Below are 21904 nucleotides of genomic sequence, written 5' to 3' on the forward strand. Positions count from 1 at the left end.
TCTCCTGTAAGCCAGGTGGATGTTCAATCTTTTCAGGTCTAGAATTGCTCTCCACCCGCCTGAGGTCTTTGGGACTACAAATAGGATGGAGTAGAACCCTTGCCCCTGTTGGGACCGGCTGGATAGTTTGAATGTCCAACAAATGTTGGATTGCGGTCTCCATGAGGCCTCTTTTTGTGTTGTCCCTTGAGATGGGGTAACAGATGAAGAATCTCAGGGTGTGGAGTGGGTGAGACCTAGTCTCACTGTGTTCAGGACCCAAGTATCTGTCATGGTCGCCTCCCATTAGTCTGCGAATAGACTTAGGCAGCCACCAATGGGAGGGTTGGGTTCGCAGTAATCTGGAGCATCAAAAGGAGTGACCTCCTGATCCAAGAAATGGCCGCTTGGTCTGGAACTGTTGCCTGTTTCTATCCCTAAATCCTGATCTGTCTGGTTGGCGGTCCTGTCTGTGGGAATATACCCTCTGGGGGCAAGGAGTGTCAAAGCTGGAGTTTGTAGGCCTGAATGAAAGCCTATGAAAATAAGCCGAGGGATGGCGATCAGCTCGCCTCTATAGGGAAGGCAGTACCTTTCTCCTGTCTTTTGTCTGCACCAGGATGGCCTCTAGGGCCTCTCCAAACAGCTTGCTACCCTGGAAAGGAGCTGAGGCTAGCTTCCATTTATAGTTCGTATCCGCCTGCCAGTGACGAAGCCACAGCAGGCGGCAGGCTGTTACCGAGATGGTGATTGACCTGGAAGTGAATTTGGCAGCATTCAAAGTGGCATCAGCCGAAAATTCCATTGCTGCTACCAGCCCTCACTTGCATCTGGTGAAGCCAGAGCAAGGAGGTTCTATCAAAAAATGAGGCGGCTGTTGTAGCCTTGACCACCCAGGCAGCCGCCTGATGTGCCTTGCAGACGGTCAGCTCCGCCTTCCTGTCCTCTGTCTTCAGGGCATCCTCCATATTGTCAGACAGGATGGTGGAGGATGCCAAGGCTGCCACTGGTCTGTCTATCTTAGGAAGTTGTAGAGCCTCTGTGAGGTCCGGGGCCACATTATAAAATTTCTTATCGCTTCCGCTTAGAGATGGCTATGCCCCTGGGTGGGTCCATTGCCTCTGGACCATGTCCAGGAATAGTTTGGGTGATGGAATTTCCTCATTCTCTGTGGTTAGTTCTGAAAAGAGCAATTCACTCTGGTCCATTAGGCCCAATGCTGACTCCCATGTTGGATCAGCTCCCAAGTGGGCTGTGGCAATGGCCTTGTATAGCAGGGATTTAAAGAGGCCGGGGTAAAATAAAGGCCAGAAGATCTGGGGCCATCCCCTCATCCTCTGAAAGCACTGGCTCTGTTTGATCTCCTGAGAGTAATTCCCTGCTCTACGTGGATGAAGTGGGTGAATGAGGCCTTTGAAAGGCTGCCAAGTCTCTTTGAAACTGGGGTGCTGGATGATGGCCCTGACGTAATGGGGAGTCAGCTGCCCCAGAAGCAGTCAGGCATCTTTGCCCCAAGCCTGAAGCAATTCCTTGCGCTATGGCCTCTGAAATCAGAATTCTTATCTGATCAGAGATTTCAGGTCCCTGATTTTCCCTTGGGCGGAGCCCTGCCACTGTAGTTGTAAAGGTGGCCTCTGGTGCAAAATTCAACCTCTTTGGAGGTGGCTCCCAATTTTCTTCTGCTGGAGGCAGATATGACCGTGAAAGGAAAAGTTTTTCATTGCTGTCTAATGGAGTCTGAGAGGATTGCTCTCTGGCGCCATCTGGCGATCAGGCTTGTGAGCTGAGATCACTCAATTGCCTTGCTTCATTTAGAGGCTCTAACGGCCGAATTGAAAAAGCGTGGGAAGTGGCGGCTTCTCCCCTTGGGGAGTTTGTCTGTCCCTGGCGCTTTGCTTCTCTCTCAGCTTTGGCCATCTGTTTGTCCAGGGCTTTCGGATGCCTCTTGGCCTCCCCCTCTCTTCAGCCTTAGAGGCCTTCTGTGCCCCCTAATTCGGTCAGTCGCTCCTCTAACTGCTGATTTTGGCACCGAGGGGCTTTCCTTGGTAATCTGGGACTGGACTGGAGAACCAAGATCTTGCCCACTGACCCCCATCTCTTTGTGGCTGCCCGATGGCACGGAAGCCACCATTTTCGCAATCCGAACTTCTAATTCAATAAGGCAGGCTCATTTGCAATGACCCCTTCAGTCACGGCTTATTTTTGCTGTTTTACACTTTGCCGCTAATGTTTGCACCGGAGTTAACTGGGCAGTGACTCTCTGTTAATAGTATGTACCTGAGTTAACTGGGCAGTGACTTTTTAGTCCCCTCTACTGGGTGTGGGAAGGTGCCAGGGACCTCAGCTCTGTTAATCTGAGCCGGAATAAAGGTCTAATCCCCACTGCCTAAAGGCGGGAGAAAGACAGGGACCTCAGTTCAGTCCTTCTGAGCTGGCTTGGGGTGCTCTGTTGGAAAGCCCGGGGAGCCAGCCGAGTTTTTCGCTGTTTTACAAGGCTAACACGATGCCACAATCTTACTTTAAGATTGTGAAGAATCCAAGAAATGAAACTCTGTCTTTGTTCAAAGGAACTATCTTTCCATGTGTCCCCTCTGAGCTGAGACTGAGTCAAAACTGGGCATGAACAGGCAAAGGAGGCGTGACCAAAAGATTGATTGACTCAGTCTCCGAGCAGTTAACCCATTCCTTGGATTCTCTACTCAGCACACTGGAGAAATTCTATTTCATCGCCAATGCTTTTTAATACTTGTTAATGCAACATGGCCATTTTGTTTATAAACCATATATGTAATAATCAACAATAATGAATAATTGCTTATAAAGCAAATGTATTTCCATATTTTTCAGCTATTATTAACAACAAAGATTTACAAATAAACTTCTAGTTCTAAATACTGCAAAATGCATGCTTGATATAGCATCCAGGTATTATTATTAATACTTGGAAACCCACGAAGATGACAGAGTGTACTTTTTGACTTATGATTTATAAGCTGAATTCATGATTGCTGAATGCTTGGAGTGATTAGTGCAACAGAGGCCCTGCTAGTTCTTTGAAACTGCTGAATGGTTTGATAGCATTACTGTATAGGCACAGAGAGAGAAAGAGAGAGTGGGAGCCCAATTAGCTGCTCAAGTGCAATTCACACTCACACACATATAAGCTATTGAATTCATGCTACAAAATGAAGGAGAAAAATACACTCTACTTTTTATGTCCTTTCTCTTAAAATTCAAGACTGAGAGAATAAAGAAAGCAGCAGTTTCATTTCACTGCTGTGAGAGCTGGAGAATTTCAAAATTAGAGTAAGCACATACTTTAATAATTAGGACATCTCCAACCTCAGTTATGGCCCATGTATAATCACATTTTGTTTTAGCAAAATAAAGATGTAAACACAGTATTGACTAAATATCTTCAAACTTCCACTAGAATGATTAGTAGTCATAATAGAAAGAAACACCGTAAAATGCTATTTTTGCTTTTTAAACATAAAAGTATTCCACTTTTCATATTGCCCCCCCTCATTAGTCAAAACAGAAGAAAGGAAGTATAGTGGAATTAAAATTGGAGAGGACAAACATTTAATTCAGTTTTGAAATTGAACAGTTAAGAACATCTGACCTGGTCTTGGACAAATATTCAAGGAAGGAGCAAAGAAGAAAGACTAATTTTGTGCTTCAAAATTACAGTATTTTTCAGACTATAAGACACTCCGGACTATAAGATACACTTAGCTTTGGGGGAGGAAAACAAGAAAAAAAACTGCCTCTGCCTCCCAGCAATTTGCCTCCTTGCAGCAAACAGCCTGTACAGCTTCAGCACAGCCTGATTTAGAATGAGCAGCTGACTGGCAGTTAGGTCAGCCTCCCGGAACACCACCAATCAGCTGTTCTAGGCAGCGGGGATCGCCACCGCCCATCAGTGCCACCGCCACCCATCACTGCTGCTACTTATCACCGCATCCGCACACCCCATTTTTGGCCTCCACACATCCCATTTTCAGCTTCCGTGTGCCCCTTTTTTCGGCCTCTGCGTATCCAGTTTTTGGCCCATTCCAGGCGGTGGGGATTCCCGCCACTGCAACCTATCCCCATGGGTGGGCTTTTGGGTGGGCAATCATTTTCCTAATCATTTTGTATGGCTCGGAAAAAGGGCGTTGGTACTTACCTGATATGCCCGTTCTCTGTGAGCTGTGAAGAGCATCCAGAAGTGGGAGGTGCTTCAGTCTCTTCTGGAAAGGCTGGGCTTCAAACTCCAGGACGCTCCTCCTCCTCCACGGGACATCTCCCCAGCGTCCCCCAGTTTTGCGATGACTTGAGTGCCAAAGTTCGGAACTCATCACCTAATCTAGATCTCTGACCGGAACGGAACCTCACCAGACGGAAAGAAATGGGTGGGGCTGGATGCTCTTCACAGCTCACAGAGAATGGGCGTATCAGATAAGTACCAACGCCTTTTCTCCCATGAGCTGTTCCGAGCATCCAGAAGTGGGACATACCAAAACTTGGCCTGTCCTTAGGGAGGCAATCCGTCTGGATCGAAATCCACTCCTAAACTCTGTGGACCCTCTGCAGGACTCTTCTGCCAAATGAAGCGTCCACTGAGGCATAGACATCAATTTTATAATTTCTGACAAAGGGCGATGGTGAAGGCCAAGTTGCCGCTCTGCAAATTTCGTCTATGGAAGCCCGTGTGGCCCATGCTCCTTTTGTTGAGTGGGCTGTAATGCCCTTAGGAACTGAGATGGACTGGCATTCGTAACTTTTAGCCATGGTGGCTCTCAACCATCTACCAATGGTCGTCGACGACACCTTGTGTCCTAAAGTGGATGGGTTGAAGGATAGGAATAGAGCCTCAGATTTTTGAAATGCCGCCGTGTGGTCTAGATAGATGCTTAACACCCTTCGAACGTCAAGTTGATGCCATTGATGCTCCAGTCTATGAGATGGTTTCAGAGAAAAATTTGGAAGCACCAACTCCTGCGGTCTGTGGAAGATGAATTTACTTTAGGGATGAACGATGGATCCAATCTGAGAACCACTCCGTCCGCATGAAACACGCACAGGTCCTTTCTTATCGACAATGCTGCCAATTCGGAAATCCTCCTTGCTGATGTGATCGCAATTAAGAAGACCACCTTACATGTCAGGAATTTGAGACTAGTGGTTCTTAAAGGCTCAAATGGGCCAGTTGTAAGTGCGGTTAACACCTTGTTGAGCTCCCAAGTGGGATAGCGGTGAATTACAGGAGGTCGTACATTTGCAGCACCCTTAAGAAAGCTGCGGACATGCGGATGGTGCACTATGGACCGGAGGTCACCCCAGGGTATCACTGAGGCTAAAGCCGCCACCTGTCTGCATAAAGTATTTGGAGACAGGCCCTTGGTCAACCCCTCCTGTAAAAAGTCCAATAATTGTCCTATTGATGGTGCAGTTGGGTCGATCTTAGACCCCTGGCACCAGCGACAGAAAGCGGACCATGTGGCCTCGTATATACGATTTGTTGAGGACCGTCTGGATGCTTGTATGGTGGCAATGGCATCCTCTGAAATCTGTTGGGTCCTTAAACGGCTCCGTTCAACCTCCATATGGCTAGGCTGAGCCATTGTGGGTCTGGGTGAAGTACCGGCCCTTGCGAGAGGGAAACCCTCGACAGTGGAATTTTCCAAGATTGTTCTCTCAACAGCTCCTGTAAGTCCGCGAACCATGTTCGCCTGGGCCAGTAAGGGGCAACCAATATCAATTCCGCTCGTTCCTCCAATAACTTCTGGATCAACCTGGGTATTACAGGGAGTGGAGGAAACGCATATAGAAGTCCGGGAGGCCACTGACATCGCAGGGCGTTGACAGCCTCCGCCCCCTGAGTCAGGTACCTTGAAATATACCAGGGCAATTGGGCGTTGAGGGGAGAGGCAAATAGATCGATCACCGGTTGCCCAAACCTCCGCACTGCTTCCTGGAAGACAGACGGGTGTAGGCGCCACTCTGTCTGATCTATCGTTGCCCTGCTGAGCCAATCCGCTTGTGTGTTTAAGGCCCCTGCTATGTGCTCTGCCTTGAGCGAAAACAGATTGGCCTCGGCCCACTTGAACAACCTGGCCGTCTCCAGCATCAGAAGTTTGGAGTGGGTACCCCCTGTCTGTTTACGTGGGCCTTGGTTGTGATATTGTCTGTCAAGACCAGAACGTGGCGTGATTGGAAAAGGGTAGAAAACTGCGTAACGCCAGATGAACTGCTTGCAGCTCCAACGGGTTGATGCTTTGTGATTGTTCGGAAATAGTCCAAATTCCCTGCACAGTGTGGGATTGGAAGTGAGCTCCCCATCCTACCAGGCTGGCATTGGTTGTGATCGTTGCCCTGTAAGGTTCCTTGAAAGGACACCCCTTGTTTATCATTTTTTCCGACCACAAGCGGAGCGATCAGAGAATATACTATCTCCACCCAAAGAGAAAGGTCATATCAGGTGAGAACAAACAACCCTTCTCCGTTATGGTGGAGATAGCATTCAAGATTGGGACATACCAAAGCTGGCTGTCCTATGGGTGGGCCTACTGCAGTCCGAATCCCCTAGACAGGATGGACCTTTTGCAGACCTCTCCAACCAAAAGCTGCCTCAGCAAAAGCAAAAGAGTCCAGCTTATAGTGTCTGATGAACGGAGAAGGTGAGGCCCAGGTAGCCGCCCTACAAACTTCCTCCAGAAGGCCTGAGTGGTCCACACTGCCAACGTGGCCGCACTTCTCATTGAGTGCACTGTTATCCTTGGTGGAACAGGCAATCCTTGGGTTTGGTAGGCCTTGGATATGCACAGTCTTATCCATATCCCCACAGTTGTTGGAGTAATCTTGCAACCCATAGTAGAAGGTTGAAAGGAAATAAAGAGGGATTCAGACCTTCTGAAGGACGATGTCCTCTTAACATAAATCCGCAAGGCTCTGCGAACGTCCAGAGTGTGCCATGTTCTTTCTAATGCATGCACAGGATGCGGCAAAAATCAGGTAAGATTTGTTCCTGGGCTCTGTGGAACCACGAGTTCACCTTTGGCATGTATGAAGGATCTAGTCTTAACACCACTTGGTTGGTGTGGAACACACAAAGGTCCTTCCTGACAGATAAAGCAGCCAAATTCGAAATCCTCCTGGCAGAGGAAATTGCTACCAGGAAGGCCATCTTGCAAGGCAAAACTGCAAGGAAGTGGACCTCAGTGGTTCAAATGGGGCCTCAATCCACGACTGCAGTACTTTAGAGAGGTCCCATGTCAGAAATCGATGAACCACTGGAGGCCTCAGGTTTGTAGCACTCTTCAGAAACCTGCGAACTGGGATGTCTAGACAAAGATTCCACTCCCCCCAAGGAGAGAACAGAGGACAAGGCTGCAACCTGCCTCCACCAACGTGTTAGGAGAAAGCCCCTTATCTAGGCCCTCTTGGAGGAAGTCCAGCACCTGTGCAATCGAGGCCCCAGTGGGGACAATGTCAGTCCTAGAACACCATTTGCTGAAAGCCTTCCAGATTGCATCATAGATGCGGTTGGTGGAGGATCTCCTGGAGGTCTGGATAGTTCTTATTACGCTGGAGGAATAATTGTCCGGGATCAGAGATCCTCACTCAATCTCCAGGCAGCCAACTGAAGCCACTGGGGATCTGGGTGCAATACTGACCCCTGGCTGAGCGATACTCTGTCCTCTGGTATCCTCCAAGGTCTGGAGATGGAGAGGTTTACTAAGTCCGCAAACCATGGCCTTCTGGGCCAATGAGGGGCTACAAGGATAAGTTCTTTCTGCCAACAGCTTCTGAATCACTCTCGGGATCAGGGGCAGGGGAGGAAAGGCATAAAGTAGCTCCCGTGGCAAAGGGCTGCGTAAGGCGTTCGTTCCCTCCGCCCCCGGAACCGCAAACCAGGAGTAGAACCTTGGGAGTTGTGTGTTGTCCTGGGAAGCGAAGAGGTCCACAGCTGGTACTCCAAATCGCTCCAACAGCTCCTGAAACAAATCGGGGTGCAAATGCCACTCTGTGTGGTCAATGGTGGCTCTGCTAAGTCAATCAGCCTCAACATTGGCCACGCCAGCAATGTGCTCAGCTCTGAGCGATACCTGGTGTCTCTCTGCCCATAAGCAAGTTTTTCTGCCTCGAGCATCAACGGCCATGAATGTGTCCCACCTTGGCGGTTAATGTGTGCCTTGGTTGACACATTAATCAGTCAAAACCAGGATGTCCTTACCTGAGACAGATTCCTCTAAGTTTTTCAGGGCCAGATGGACCATCCCCTAATCTCTAGCCAATTAATATTATGGTCCAAATCTGCCTGGGACCATTGTCCCTGGACCACCCTGGATTGAATATGGGCTCCCCAGCCATAAAGACTGGCGTCCGTGGTCAGCACTGACTTGTCAGGTTCCTTGAATAAGAGCCCCAGGAAGAGGGCCTCAGATGACCACCATCGTAAGGATCGCAAGAGCAGAGGAGTGAAAGGTGAGCTCAGACAGCCAGATGGAAAAGGCAATCGTCATTTGCTCGTTTGTTCTCTAGAGCAGGGGTCCCCAACCACCGGTCCGCGGACCAGTACCGGTCCGCGGAACAAGTCCTACCGGGCCGCTGGCTTGCTGGGTGCCGCCATCTTTTTTTGATGAAAAAGTGCTTCCGGTGAGCTTTTCCGGGTAGAAAGCTCACCGGAAGCACGTTTTCATCAAAAAAAGATGGCGGCGCCCAGCTGATGCCTGTACCGGGCCGCAGCGCCCAGCTGATGCCGGTACCGGGCCGCGGCGTAAAAAAGGTTGGGGATCACTGCTCTAGAGGCTAAAGGAGCCTTAAAGAAGAAATTTGATATCTCCAAACCTGAAATCTAACGAATTTTCCTGTTCCGGCCGAGGAAGAAAACAAAGCACTGCCTATCCTCCATGAGGCTGAGAAAAAACTGGGGGATGCTGGGGAGGAGTCCCGTGGAGGAGGAAGAGCTTTCCACAAAATAAGCCCAGCCTATATATGAAGAGACTGAAGCACCTACCTACTGGATGCTCTGAACAGCTCATAGGAGAATGGTATTTATTACAGCTCCCAGATGGAGTAGAGAGGTGGTGGGAGTGAAATGACTTTTAGCCTCGTTGACAGAGAAGCCACGTCCCTGGAACACCTTAATGATGATTTCCAAATCCTCTGTTGCTCGAGATGGGGAGGATGACTGGACCAGTATGTCATCCAGGTAACACTGGACTCTTACTGGTGGTCCTGAGATGGGCTGCCAGGGCTGCCAACAGCTTTGTGAATGTTCTGGGGGCAGAGGAAAGCCCAAAGGGCAAGGCCTTATATTGATAGTGCCTCCCATTATAGCAGAACTTAAGGAATTGTCTATGGGCCAGAAGAATGGAGACATGAAGGTAAGCCTCTGTTAAATCTATGGAGGTCAGGGAATGCCCTCCTTAATCCCCTCTAGAATCGACTAGAGGGAATGCATTTTAAACCGTCTGTATTTCGCTCGGTGGGTTAAGACACTTCAAGTCCAGAATTGCCCTCCATTCCCCCGAGGCTTTAGGGATTACAAATAAGATGGAATAAAATCCCATGCCCTGTTGGTACTCAGGCACCGTCTGAATTGCCTGGATTTCCAGTAGGTGCTTAATAGCTGTTTCCATAAGGACCTTTCTCTCCCTGTTCTTGGAAACAGGACAGCAAATAAATTTTGATTCTTTAGGAGAAGAATTTAACATGTCGTCCAGCTAGCTGACTGAGTCAATTTCTGGGAGGACTCCAGCACAGAGGGAGTGTCTTCAAAGATTTGACAGACTCAGTTCAATAAGCAAGTGGAGAATAATCACCCAATCATGAATGCTATCTCCACCTCGATGGAGAATACTTAGGAATTCTAAATATCTATTCAAGTTAACTTTTTTGGACAGCAAAACATGGCCCATTTTTATTTTTCTTCCCTTTCATATTTCTATAGAACTCAAATATTACTGTAGATGATTTTTAAAGCAGCTATGTTCAATTTTCTATTAACTTCATGTTTAAAAAAAAATTCAGCAAATAAATTTGTCTTAAAACTCAAGCTATAGTTTCCTGACTAGAGTCACATTTTGTTTTCTGGTTTATAATGTTCTCTGAAGTTATGCCTTGTAAGTTGAAGATCATAATATTTAGTGCTTTCTAAACAAATTCATTTTTATTCCACACTAATTATTATGCTTAACTAAATACTGCATTTCTTTATGCTTGAATAAAAAGGATTATCCATTATTTAATTTAAAAATAGTGCACTTACTCATACGCAAAAATCAATGCTATTCTCATATATGTTTTTCATTCCTTTTCAGGAAGATTTATTCTGGGTATGATTAAATGTTAAGACCCATTATTTCATACTGGGATAATGAGACATAGCTATTGCAAATTGAGATGTACAGTAGGTTGCAGCAAATGCAGGCATGTGCCTTGATTATTTTATTTCACATTTTAAAATGTACAGATATAGGAAAAGATAGGCATAGTATTGATACATTTGTTCTGATTTTCCAATGACCAGTCAATGAGTACAAAAGACTACAGCAAGGACCATACAAAAGTGTCAGAAAGAAAGATCAACCTGATATAAGTGTCTATATACAGTTCAATGTTTTGTCCTCAGCTGTGGTTGTGTGCCAACCCAGGCCTGTGAGACAGGTTCCCAAGTTTCTTGGGAAATCTTGATTTATTTATTTATTTTTAAAAAGCTTCGAACCTCCAATATGGAGTTGACCTACCAAAGTGTACACAGAACCCAGGTAGGAATTGCTGAAGAGTGAGGAGCAGCAGGTGGTGAGAGCAGGTGTAGGAGAGCCACCATGATCTATGTGCTGTGGTCTTCCTTGCCAGCGAATATCTGCTTTTCTGCAGGTGCAGTGGTCTGGAGGGCCTCTATCGGTAACAACAGTAGTAACAGAAGCCACCCACAAAGTAATGGGGAGGTAGTGGGGAAAGGAAAAGTAGTGGTGTTGGGGGAAGCTTTGGCATCAGGGTACCAGGAGAAGTTGAAGAGTTCAAATATCAGGGGAGAGGTGCTGAAGGTTGCAACGCATCAATCCTCCCATAGCCTTGCAAAGGAGTCCTTGAGAAAGGAGATGGAAAGGGTGGGGGCAAGAAAGGAAAAGATGGATTTTGGGAACAAGTGAATGAAACAAATATAATTTGAAACTTCTGGCTTATATTTGAGCTTGAATGTGCATGGGTGCCCAAGGACCTGAAAAATATTTCAAGGGTTTGTCCAAGCTCAAAAGGTTAAAGAAAGGCTGTCCTAGATCATCATATTAATCTTCATTCCCAGCTACCCCATTCAAAATTTATCTTCTCTTCCTCATGTATGTGCCTTGCCAATTAAGCAATTGCTGTAATTTCTTACCACTATTCATATGCTTCAGTACTCTTAGCATCATAAGGTTTATAGTTAGAAGGTTTGGGAATCTATAAACTTTCTCAAAATGTTTCCCATTGTTGATATAACAGTGTGAGAAGTGCAAAATAAATAGTATTTTGTTAATGACACATTTTATTTTGGTTTGAAATTAAGATGATGAAAATTACAGGAATTATCAGTCACAAAAATACTTGTTCATTTGCTGGCTATGTGACTTGATTAACAGAAGTCTATGTTTAAAAATGTCAACAACAACAACAACAACGAGAGAGGAAATATTAACATATACATACATATAATATTTCAGAATGTACTAGAATTACACAGAAATATCTGATTTTAATTGACTCTGAAATTGTCTGAAACACTGCTGGTGTTTTTTTTTAAACCCTCTTCCCCTTTTTAATGTAACTGAATGCTAATATTTTATTCATCTGGTAAATATTGTCAGTGTATTCATAAACTGTACATATCCCACTCTTAATTTTTAGACATGATATTTCTGACACATTTAATTGGTTTCTTTTACGGTTATCAACTGTAGGAAAATGGAACTGATTGCCAAATGAAATCCTATAATTCAGGAAGGGAAAATGAAACTGCTGTAATTTTAGAATATTTTCACTGGGAAATCAAAGTAACATTATGACCAGGAAGAAGCACACTTCAGAGATTGATTTATATAAAAGTAATGTGTATAATGTGTACATATATGTGTATTCTGTGTACATGTAGAAAAGCCCAAAAATTTCCTGTGAACCATTATTACTTTTCTTAAAAAACAAGCTACCAATTAGAACTGTGATGATAGGTTTCCCTGTACTATATACTGCTTGCAGAAATCTCCAAAACCAGAAATGGTTCAATGTGATTTTGAGTGGCCTGAAAATAAGACTGCAGCATCCTAAATCACCCATTCTCTTTTTAAAAAGCTAACAAAGTCCTGTAATTTGTGCAAATCGGATGTCAAAATCTTTTTATACAGATAGTCACAGACTTACTACTATTTCAATCGCTCAGCAATCCGGACATAAAAGTTCAACAGTCAGGTCTCCACATCATTTCATGAGGACAATAGCAGCACTCCCCACTGCCATCATTAGGCAAAGTCCATTGATCATTAGGTGAGGACCCACCTCAAGCCAAGCCATTTCAGACTTGATCCCTCCCAGCCCTGGGTCTCAGTTCTTTTAAGCTAGGGGACTGCATCCCCTCCAATGCTTCCCAACTGTATTCCCCTAACCTCTTTTTGGTCACCCTGCACCCTTCCTTGTGAGGTAACAAGCAGCTCTAGAACCATGCAGCTCAGGCGCTTCTTGGCATACCACAGTACTAGGGCTGTAAACAGCACCTGAGCAATGGAGCAAAACTACAGCCCAAAAGCCTCAGCTGCCCTAGTATGACCCAGCAGCATGGTGCATAGCTGCCCCAGCCGAGGAACCCCCAATAGTGCAGCACAAAGCTGCAGCATCTCAGGAAGCCTTAACAGCAGAAAGCTACCACATTTTGGAAGTTCTAACATTGTTGTGCAAAGCTGCAGTCTCAGAAAGCACTCCAGCTCAGTCCTGTCTGTTACTGATGAGGTAAGAAAATGGGAGTAAATTAGCTTCAAGCTATAGAATTCTACCTGTTATTTTGTGTACAAAAATCCTTGCAAATCAATGTTACTGTTTCCTATAAAAGGAAAATTACCTCTTTTTATAATTTAATGTTAAAGTTATTTTGTGCCAATATTCTTTATATGTTCTGCCTTTCTATTATTTATTTTACAGAAAAGTGAGCTATGCGGTTCTCTTTCAAAACAAAATATGAGTTTCTAAACTGGGAGAGAGGCAGATAAACATCAGAAATGCAAAGGGAAATATCCTTCCAATAGCTTCCTAAATAATAAAAAAAAGGTTTCATGACAATGTTGTCAAATTTCCAGCATATTCATTCATAAATCCAACTGGATGAATGTTCTGACTTCATCAGCCTCAATGATTCAAATCAAGCAATTCTGCTATAGCCATTCCCTTGACATCTACACAGGGAACAGTTTGAATCCCCTTATGCACCTTGTAAACATCAGTTGGAAGCACAACAGATACACAAAAAAGAAAATTTATCATAACAAAACAAAGCATAACATTTCGAACAATATAATTCAATGGGCAATAGAATCTTCCCTTGATAAACTTGTAGTGAAGAAAGCCACCTCTACATACTGACAGTAGCAGCATCCTGAATGCAAGCAGGTAACCTTTTTATGCTGAGAAGACATTTGACATTTTGAGAGTTCTGCATATTGTGAGTGTGTCTGCAAAATAATTACAATATAGATTTTCCCTAATCACAAAATGGCTCACCAGGGGGAGCATAGCCAATCAGAAAACATCCATTTATCAGAAGGCAAGCTACTCTCTAGGGATACTCTCCATCACTTCAATGAAGAATTGGAAGGCTGGATTTCTCCTACAATCCCTGAAAAGGAAATGGAGATTCTGCCTATAGTATGCAATTCAAACTTTGTATCTGCTGAGTTTTTTGACTATGGCTATTATTTGCTGCTTTATTATTTCCAGTGCTTCCTTAATCTTCCTTGTTTCTAGTTGATACTTCTTGGTCAGATACCGTATACTTTGGTCTTCATCTTCAGCTTATTTTTTTGTTATTAATTTCTTGAATTATTTACTGAATTTGAATTTCAAGCTCCATATATGTCAGGGGTGGGCAAACTACGGCCCGCGGGCCACATCCGGCCCGTTGGTCTGTCCAATCCGGCCCGCCCCTGAAAAAAAATCGCTGGACGTGGCATATTGCCCTGCGCCGCATGGCCCCCAAAGCTGCAAAACAGTGCGGAGCGCTCTGGGTAGGAAAGAAAGAAGAACTTTGCAAAGGCCTCGGCTGGGAGTTCGAAATCACCTTCGAGTCGACCTCTCCGAAGGTGAGTCCCCGCCGATCCCCCTTTTTTTTTCCAGGGCTTCCAGCCTTAAACTTTGCAAAGGAAAAGTTTGCAGGCGGGAGCATCTTCCGGCTGAGGAGCGGGAAGGGTTCCGCCCGGCGGGCGGGCGGGCTGCTTGGGGCAGGCTGCTTGGGGCAGGCTGCTTGGAGCCACCTAAAGCTAGGCCGCTGCTGGTGGAGCCTTGCCCTGCCTTGGTGCCCCGTTTCCCGGCTCGGCGGTCCTGCTCGGGCGGCACTTTAAAAGCCTGCTCCCAGCACCCGAGCAACTTCCCAGCAACTTGCGGCTTCCTTTTTCCTCATGGGCGCTCGCACCTGGCCCCGAGCCGCGTGGCGGAGGGGAAACCCAGAGCACCGCCGGGTCGCCTCCTCCAAGCAGCCCGCCCGCCCGCCAGGTGGAACCCTTCCCACTCCTGGCGGGAAGACGCTCCCGCCTGCAAACTTTGCCTGTGCAAAGTTTAAGCCTGGAAGCCCCGGAAACCCGAGCAACTTCCTAGCAACTTTCGGCTTCCTTTTAACTCGTGGGCGCTTGCGCCTGGCCCCGAGCCGCACGGCGGAGGGGAAGCCCGGTGGGCGGGCAGGCTGCTTGGAGGAGGTGACCCGGCGGTGCTCCGGCAGCAGCAACAGGCAGTTCCGCCCGGGCTCCACTCAGGTGTCCGGCTGGGGCTGTCAGGAGTTGCTACCGCCGGCGCAGCTCCGTGCGGCTCCAGTCCCGCGTTGCCTTGGGAAGGAAAAGGCAAAACCAGGAGCCGCTGAGCCTGAGCCTCCGGTGCCGCTGCTGCCGTTGCAAAGCACCGCCGCGGCTCTTCCTTTTTGCCTTTCCCTTCCCGAGGCAATGCGGGACTGGAGCCGCGCGGAGCCACGCCGGCGATAGCAACTCCTGACTCAGGGGGCCTCCGAGGGGAGGGGAAGGAAGAGAAGAGGGTGGGGGAAAGGGTGGGGGGGATTCCCAAAAAATCTTGTGCTGACCCGGCCCGTCTGTCAAATTTTAAAAGTTAATGCGGCCCCCGAGCCAAAAAGTTTGCCCACCCCTGATATATGTGAATGATTCCCACCGACTTGAACTCCTCTTACATTCTTTTACTTTGTCCTTTATCACTGTATCTTGGAAATGATTTAATATGCCAACAGGGAGTTTGTTTCATCCCTTTTTTTGTAGCTAAGGGGTTGCTTTCAAGATTCAGGAAGTTTTATTCTGATACAATTGTCTATTTTGATCATACTAAAAGTGAGCAAGGATATTTTCCCTCAAAAAGTCAATATTGCAAGATCTTCAAAATTAAAGTATTCTGAAAGATCCCATTTCACACTCAAATCATTTCAAATTTGAAGGATTTTGTATCTCCTATCTTCAACAACTTTAAAATCTTACTTAAAGGACAAGGAAAGGGCTTTTAGGAGACCAAGGGATTTTGGTATATATAGGCAAAGCCTTTATTTTTCCGAATGTTCTGTTCAAATTTGTCTCTATTGTTGGAGACAAACAGAATTTAGAAATCTTGTGCATTTGTCTCTAATCACAAGGTAGAGTAGTGCTTAAGGCATCAGGCTATAAACTGGGAGGTGGCAATGGCAAACCACTTCCCAAAAACCTTGCCAAGAAAAATTGCAGGGACTACTCCGGGCAGTCACCAACTAGTCAAAAGCTGATTCAAAGATACAAAAATAAATGAAAATAAAGTTATTTCTTTTTATTTTATTTATCAAATTTAGGCACTGCCAGGCTCACTAATTATTTAGCTATTGGATATTACTAGCTATGTGTTAGCAAAGTGCTCATATTCCAAGGAAGTTATGAATCTCTGGAGAGGTTTCCCCCTCCCCCAAAAATATGTTCACCATGCCAAAGCTCACTTTTATGAATTGCAACTATGCAAAATATGCACATTCATGTCACAGGCCCTGTCAGTCTCCTCATATGTGGGTTATATAATGATCATGATGCGATGTGATTGGTTACTGAATTATAATTTTTATCATTTCCCATCATCCCTATGAAGATGGAATAGTTGTCTACATGGGTTCAATTTTTAAAAATCCCTTGAATTTAAGCTGTGAGAGAAAGACATTTCCCGTACTAGACACAAACCAAGTATAGCATGGTCTCAGGAAAATCAGAGCATAATGCAGACCTGTGGAGTGTGCTCCTCCACTCAGCTGTAAGAAAATATATGACACAAACAGTATTTTGAGAATTTGGTGCAGAATAAAATCCTTGGATCTTTACATCAGAACTGAGTGGGTTGGATTCCACCAGAATGAAACACCAGTTATTCTGTGTGTTCTGTCATAGGAAATAATGGGAATTTGAAATAATACTTTCTGTAGCTTCTACCTGCATTTGCAGCCATAGAAGTAAGCCCAAAAAAGAAACAATAGATTCACTTCAATTCAACTCATGTTGTAACAAAAGCAAAAATACACTTTTTCAGCTACATTGGTTTGAGGGTTTTATTTGTTCCCATATAAACAATGTGCGCTTTAATTTTTAGGCATATGTCTGCAAAATTTTACAAAGCAATCTAGGTTTTTCACATAGAAATCTGAAACATCCTTAGCACAATAAACCCATTTGAAAAGCACATGCCCTGACCATATTTTTGAAATCTGGCAAACTGTCTGCAAAGTAATTGTGACACACATACACACAAGGATAACAGTTTTAATTTACAACTAATAAACTTTAACCTCCATATAGCGAAGAATTTAAAATCAGTACAGTAATACACATACCGTTATTTGGTAAAGTATTGTGAACTCTCAGCATACCAGGGATCTGTCAAATCCTACTGTTCCTCAGCCAAGGAATTTAAGTATAGGAATGATTCCAAATGAAAAATCAAGAATAATTACTTTACAAAGAGTGTCTTCAGAACATAGTTGCTGCTCCAAAAATTGAAGATGAAGTCCTTAATTCCTAATTCTTAACCCACACAACAGAAATCTCTACCTTGAGTATCTCAAACTCTTTTAATACAATACATTTTAATTTGACGTACAATTTTGTTCCACTGAGGAAAGCTAAGTTATTCTGTAAATCACTCCAATAGTTCCAATGTGTCTACTCATTAAAAAGACAGATTTAAGATAGAAAGAGTAAACCAGCTCAACACTACTTAATTGACTAAATTCAAAGTACAGCATATTGAATTGACGTGTTTTACAGCAACTTATTAACTGAAGCCAGACAATCTGCAGTTTTCACTGATGCTGAAAATAGGGCTACTTTCTCTCAGAGCCCACAGCCCAGTATGAGCGGCTTGAAGCAGTGGACAAAGGTGTGCATCCCCCTTTGCATGAGCACCAGGTGAACGCATGCACACATGCTCCATTTGTGGCAGGCACATGCCCCCACCACTCACACAGAACCATCCCCTCTCCCACCTCCAAGTGCCGGTCTGTAAAGCCGGAGAGATTAGGGAACTTTGTTCTACAAGACACACCTAGAGAATACGGTGGCAAAAATCAATACTAGAAACAACATACTCCAGAAAATATGTAGAACTAAATGGGAAGCTTCAGCTGCCACCCTCTGGTCATCACCATTAGGATTGGTCTACTCCACAGCAGAATATATGGCCTCACAGCTGCCATACTAGTAAGTCAGACACAAGACTCAATGACACTATGGGGATTATAAGTGGATGTATTAAAACCATTTTGACTTGCTGGCTTCCTGTTTTGAGCCATAGAGCTTGATAAAGACAACACACACTTGTGAGAGAATATAGAAAAATTATGAACCACTCACTCCTATCGGTGCATGCTGACCTTCCTCATTTATTAGCTGGAAGACTCAAATCCAGGAAGCCCCCACTGGTACTTGCACAACATCTGCTCAACAGCTTTAACACTGATTCCCAGTAGAAAGCCAAATGGATTGCTAAATGCCCAGACACAGGAAGATGTATAAATGATCCCACAAAAAGGTGCCAGGCTTTGAACTACCACATCAGCAATGAACAATTCTGAATAGGATTCTCATCTTACATGGCATCTACCAGGACTCCCTGTATAAATAGGGCATAGTATCCACCCCACCCTTAGCGCGACTGCAAATTCCCATGTTAAACTGTAGATCACATCATGACTGACTATAAGCTGAGGGCATATACTGGTCCATATACTGATTTTTTTAAATATAAGCAATACTGCACTTCAATGGTTAGATGGCCTAGACATTGGAATTTGAACATAGATCTTTTTAACATTTATATTTTATTGCATTTTACTAACCTAGGTGAAAGATTAAAATATATTGCTGGTACATATATAATATGCCATATGATTGATAAATAGTTATTCAGGTACAAGGTTAAAATTTCCAACATGCACCTTTTATAGGGTATTACTGTAATGAATGGGTCTCTTACACACGCATTTATAACTCTGGATATTCAGAAAGAAAGGATGCAAAAGAAGGTGGGGGAACACAGAGATAAAGATGGCACAACAATATGATCCTTTCAGTAAACAGACACCAAGATTGAAAGCTTGGTACACAGTACAGAGGAGAAATTGTTAAGGATCTAAGTCAGCTTGTAAAAATACAATCCACACTATGCTGCCAAAACCAACTGAAAGCCTGTTTTATCAAGCCCTTTTGCACAGCCAGCTTTACAATTTCCTTTTAAGCATTTCTTCCTTCTCTCCCAACCTCAATAACAACTATTAACTACTATTTTAGTGATTCAAATGATGCACTACAAAAATACAGCATAATAGTACAGAAACCACTGATAAAGGTTTCTTCTGATCAACTACACTCAAGAAAACAGCACTACTATGTTCACCTTAAGTAAACCATACAACAAACATTGAAAGCGTATATCATTATCCACTTCAAAACATACCACCTGTTTAAAATAAACTTCCTGTAGAGCCTTTTGTTCAGATGTTTGCAAATATGAGTATAAGAAAGACACAAAAGCTGGTCCTATGCAAAGGAAGCATGCCGCTGTAATCTCTACAACATTGTGGACTTCAAATAAGAAATATTCAGTAAAATAAGCACCCATATGATCTTTAGGTTACATTGCCCTGTAGTATATACGTTTTCCGTTGATCCATCCAAGTTACTATTTTTGTGGATCCAAGTTTTTACTAACGATTTTGGAAATCGCCTTTATCAAGCAGAGAAAAATTATTTGCAGAGCTGAGCAAATGTCTCTACCACTGGATACTCAGTCACCATATCATATTTTTACATATATTTATTACAGTTTTATACTACCAGGCTCAAAACACAAATCTGCAATAATACAATAGGCACAATAGTGATTATTCACTTCCCAAAGGCCTTCTCAAACTGCTCGGTCTTTAATAGCTTCCAGAAAACCAACAATGATGCTGTTAATATGATTTCTAGAGGGAGGTACTCTATAATATTGGGGCTGCAACTGAAAACAGTTTGTTGGTCCTCACCCTTTCCACTTCATGTATTTGGAAGACAATTAAGAGAAGTTGGTAATGTGTGCACTGGGTCATTCAGGTGGGCTGCTTCTATGCAGAAAAAGTGTCCTTGTAAGTCCCTCAGAGCTAAGCCATGTAGAGTTTTATAAGTCAAAACCAGCACCTAGAAATCTACTGACAGTCAATGATGAGACTGTAAAAGAGAAATTATATGATCATAGTCCCTTTGTTTGCTAATATAATGAGTCACCATTTTATATAAGTTGCCACACAAACTTTAGAGGTAGTTCTATGTAGAGTACATATAGTAATCCAAACCCATAGTAATAAAAGCATGAATCACTGCGGCTAGAAAGTTTGATGTAAATATAAAGATAAGGGATAACTTTGATAATAGATAAATCTAGCCCCGGCTTTGCTTTCTTCTGTTTGAACTTTCAACTCTACATTGTTAAAATGGCTCGCTAATTCAGTATTGCATCCCCACTACTCATTTTTGCAACTATAAGTTTTTTCTACTATAGTATTTAGCCCCAGACAGGAAACTAATTTTTATCCAAACATTCCAAAGGCAATTCCTTTTTTAAAAAAAAACAAATGTATGCTCACCATAAATAATGCTACATAAGCTTAGTATTACAGGCTCATTTGAGAACAGCATCTATTATTTGAACAATCATTCCAAAATACCCTGGACAATGTTATTCTAATATTAAAAATTTTGAACCAAGCTTGAAAAAAAATTGCTAATGGTTACATAGTACATCGGTAACTGATGTAAGTACCGTAGTTCCCAGAATTCACATTCCTCAAGTCCTTACTTGGGCCCAATGTGGCTTCAGAACACTTTAGCAGCTTCAGATGGCTTTTTAACTTCAGACTTTCCTGGACATGAACAGACTGACTACAATGATCCATGCTATGCTCATGTTCTGTGTTGTCACCAGATTGTCCTTTCTTTAACTTCACAGAATTCAGCTACTGCAATTCTTGTCAGTTTGTCTATACAAAGCTGTCTTAGATCCTGAAGCATATACTGTAACCTTGTTCTTGAAGCCATGTTCAGTTCAAAATATTTCTATGTATTTACAAAAGACAAGGGTACCTTTGAATACAGGTACAACATGAAGACTATTCAAAGTTCAAAGTTACAACAAACCAGCAAAAAGCTACTTATGACCGAGATTCAAAATTCCAATGTTATATGACTGCATTTTGGGCACTCAGCAACCAGCTTGCATTTACAAACATTTGCATTGTCCCGTAGTCATGTGACCACAATTTATAGCATTTTTGCTGGAAACTGGTATTTACCTTCAGTTTCTGGCAAAAAAACCACCTCATAGTGAATATAGCTTAAAAACCACTACAAGAGGTTGTAAAATTGGGCGTGGTCATGTGGTGATCCGCTTTACTGTAAAGCGGATCACACAGCCATCGCACTTTACAAGCATAATTCCATGCTCAATGATGGTCATAAGTGAAGGACCGCCTATATCTTACCCGATAGCACAACTGAATTAGATTTTTTTTTAAAGAGTTAATTTTTATATGCCTAAGCACTCTAAATTGTTTAGTAAGACAGTATGACCATCAATGTTATTCACTTACTTGAGAGAGTAACAATCAAAGAAAAATAGATGGAAAAACTCATTTAAGCACCACATGCTGGTAGTTCTTATTTACTGACTACACATTCAGCAACTATTGTTGTCGTTTTTAAAATTACAATGGTACTGAAAAAAAGAGAATTACAACCAATTCTCAAAGATCCGGCCATCACAGTGTCCCAATGGTCATGTATTTGTGATTCAGGCTTTTGGCAAATGATACAATAATTGCTAAGTTCTACAGTCACATGATTGTCTTTTACAACTTTCACAAGTATCCAAAAAGCATAGTCAATGGGAAAGCTGGGAGGAAGTTGTAAAATATGGTCATATGATGCAATGCTTAACAATCTAGTGATTCGCTTAATGGCCACAGCCAGAACTGGTGCAAGTCAGCATGACCTTATGGCATTTCACTTTATGATTGTGTTGCTTAGCAAAGGAGTTGCTCACAGATAAGTGAGTGCTACCTGTAATCCAAATCCCATAGAAAATGTGATTTTAAAAAGAACATGTTGATAGTGCAAGTCCCTTATGGTAGATATTAGTTCTCCCAACTAAAAGAAGTCTGCTAATT

The 21904-nt window shown here is 43.6% G+C and overlaps 1 protein-coding gene and 1 pseudogene across 4 annotated transcripts in view; both read right to left on the bottom strand.

The window, feature by feature from the left end:
* Nucleotides 1–21904, bottom strand: part of MECP2 (methyl-CpG binding protein 2) — a 110500-nt gene that overhangs the window by 52525 nt on the left and 36071 nt on the right. The window lies entirely within an intron of this gene.
* On the bottom strand, nt 350–8243 carry LOC148132341 (lamina-associated polypeptide 2-like; annotated as a pseudogene).

This window comes from Notechis scutatus, chromosome 2, assembly GCF_049901735.1.
Source record: "Notechis scutatus isolate UNSWTSFEM ecotype Mainland chromosome 2, rNotScu1.2, whole genome shotgun sequence".
NCBI lineage: Eukaryota > Metazoa > Chordata > Lepidosauria > Squamata > Elapidae > Notechis > Notechis scutatus.